This window comes from Limulus polyphemus, unplaced genomic scaffold, assembly GCF_000517525.1.
Source record: "Limulus polyphemus unplaced genomic scaffold, Limulus_polyphemus-2.1.2 Scaffold1506, whole genome shotgun sequence".
NCBI lineage: Eukaryota > Metazoa > Arthropoda > Merostomata > Xiphosura > Limulidae > Limulus > Limulus polyphemus.
In genome coordinates this window covers 30,650-33,672 of record NW_013667116.1, presented here as the reverse complement: position 1 = coordinate 33,672, position 3,023 = coordinate 30,650, and the positions used below count along the sequence as shown (strand labels likewise).

The 3,023-nt window shown below is 29.4% G+C and overlaps 1 protein-coding gene across 1 annotated transcript in view; it reads right to left on the bottom strand.

Moving 5' to 3' along the window:
* Positions 1-2,693, bottom strand: part of LOC106463863 (ninein-like protein) — a 156,543-nt gene extending 153,850 nt beyond the window's left edge. Inside the window, exon 1 of the mRNA XM_022391483.1 lies at positions 2,558-2,693. The gene's annotated coding sequence lies outside the window, so the exon portion shown is untranslated. The remainder of the gene's footprint in view (positions 1-2,557) is intronic.
* Positions 2,694-3,023: the final 330 nt, after the last annotated feature.

The window sequence follows — 3,023 nt, the reverse complement described above, 5'->3', positions numbered from 1 at the left end:
ATTGTAGCTAGCAATAGGGCTAATAGGATTTTGTGTAGCATCTACAGAAATACTGAATATAAAACAAGGGATATTATTGTTTCACTGTATACATCACTTGTAAGGTTTCGTTTAAAGTACTGTCTACAGTTTTGGGCTCCCTTCCTCAAGAAGGACATTGAATTGTTGGAGAAGGTTCAGAGAAGATCCATTAGGATGATACCTGGGATAGTGGGATTGTCCTATGAGGAGAAGAGTAAGAGGGGATTTGATTGATGTGTTTAAGATTACTAAGGGTATTAATAATATAGATCCATCAAACTTTGTGTTTAGCAGTGAAAACAATTGGACAAGCGGTCATAAATTTAAATTTGGGCAGCGTAGGAGTCGTCTGCAATTTAGGCAGTATTACTTTTCAAACAGGGTAGTTGGCTTTTGGAATGAGCTGCCTTCAAGGGTGATGGATGTAGAAAATTTATCTGAGTTCAAGAATAGATTGGATGAATACAGAAGTAGTAAAGGGTGGTTATAGTTGGCATAGAGATTTGTAAACACGTGATGTGTAAAACACTTGAATTTTTAAAAGATATAATTTCATGTACTCCTTGATCTTTTATTTGTGATTTAACATTATTTCTTTGAAAAGTGTCTAGCATTTGAATAATCTTATGAATTAGGTTTCTCTTGTGGTTCTTTCTTTCTTTTCCATTATTTCTTCATCTTATTATTATTAACTTTTTGTAATTTTGATATTAACAGCTTTCTTCCCAGAAATATCTGTTTTAGATTCATTTGGAGAGTGAGTTATTTCTTTATAAAGTCTTGGCCAGACACTATTTCATTATTTATTATATTATTTTGTAAGGCTTTTGTGTGTACAATAAATCTCTAATTGATTGTACCAACCCCAGTAGTAACATGGTTAATTTGATGTCCAACTACTAGTAAGAGGTCTAAAATTAGGCATGTACAATACTCAAGTCTAAACGAAGCTTCACTAAGTTTATACATGTTTATGACAATGATAATATTATTTTTAAAATGTAAATTTACTTAAATAAATGGAATAGCTTTATTAGCTTTCTCATTGCTGTTAAATGCTTAGCCACGTGCTTAATACTTTTTTGACAACACCTATGTTTCTCTCAGACTAAAGGATAATCTTTCCCAAATTTTCATGGTCCAGTCTCATTACATTTCTTCCTAATTAGAATTAATTTTCTGTGATTTGGCACAGTCACTACACTGCCCATGCCTCTCTGAAGGTAATCAATATCAACAATAATTAGCATCTTCATATCCTCAGCAAAAATATTGGGAAACATGAAGTTATACACTTAGAATATAGTAAAAGAGGGCTTACAGGTTATACTTGCATTATAAGAATCTTGGTTTCGTAGAAAAAAATTTATATGTTTGATAAAGTGTTAATATTTTCTCCTAAATGTTTAGCTGTGACAAAAAAACAAAAAGAAATACAACTCTTAGTTCTAATTACAGAAGTTTTAAATTTAAAAACAAGAGTTATTATGACCTTCTACTAATTTCTAGAACTCTATTGAAGTCTCATTTAGGATATTGTGTGCAGTTCTTGACCAAATACAGGTCACTGAAAAAACAGACATCCCTTAAGTGAAATGTAAAATATATTTTACAGTTTTTCTCATTATTTTTGATAATAATTGAGAAAGTGAAAAAAAACCAGAAAAGGATATCATGTACATATTCTGTTTTTTTGTGTTATAATTTCCTTCTGTGTCCCTTTATTAGATTTTTTTCACTTTCTATTTTATTATAAAGGAATAATAATGAGAAGCATCATAAGATATATATTTCCTATTTGATGCTTAGTACAACCCATTCTAGATTCCTTACCGAGATTAACAGGATCTTAGAAAGAATAGAATGCAGATGAACTAATAGAATGATATCAGTTTAAGTGATTGTAATTTTGAGCAAAGAGAAGAGGCTGAAATGTTTAATCCTATTTTCTCTTACTTACGACAAAGTACAGAAGATTTGATTCATCTATTAAAACTTTTTGGGGTTACAACCTTTTCCCCATGAATGGTTTATTTGGGTGGTGGAATGAAAACATTGTAAACATTTGAAGCATTAAATTTAAAAGTAAAATGGTTTAGGTTTTGGAAACATAGGTATACTGAAGATTTTTGTTTTTTGGTTAAGAATTACACTTACAAGCTTATGAGTTAGATGCCTTATAATAACATAATAGTATTATGTGTTTTACTATGTATTAATTTGAATTATTTTAAAATTTTGTTGGACAGATCAATGTGTATGTAGGGTTATCTTTATGTTGATATGACATTGTCAATACTACACTGCAAGTAATAGTACTTAATTTTAACCCAATAGAATTAGTAACACTAATTGTAACTTACTAACGTCACTTTTTCTTATCTTTATGATGATATCGCATACTATTACTAGTATTACTAATTACAATACAATAAATTATAACATAGCCTTAGTTTCAAACTTTACTGTTTTCAGTTTAAGCTTAACTGTTTACATACTAATATTATAAAAATCAAAAGAAGATGAATTTACTCACCAACATCCAAGTGGTAAATACTACTTGTTATAACTAACTATAAGTCATTAAGATCGTCAATCAAGTTTAAAAAAATCAGGCTCTTATGAAGTTACACATTCAAGACAGCCGGTACTTTCACTGCTGTACAGAACTAAACTAAACAACCAGTTTCTATCTTCGTTGTCAATTGTGCATCGTTCCACAAAACAGATGGTCACGCCCTCTCACTAACCTTAACATCCTTAAACATGTAATAATAAAAATATAAAATAATTCAAATATTTAGAAATAGAAGTCAAAACATCCCTTTATAAATATTACTTTCTTACTCAAATGAAAATGTCCTTAGAATAATAAGTTATTGCTGAATGTGTATAAATTATTAAATTTATTTTACAGGCTATTATTCGTTCTGCATGTGTGTATTCTGACTTGTGATACTATTACATCTAAAATTGAATTGTATTTTTTATTTTCTAATGTA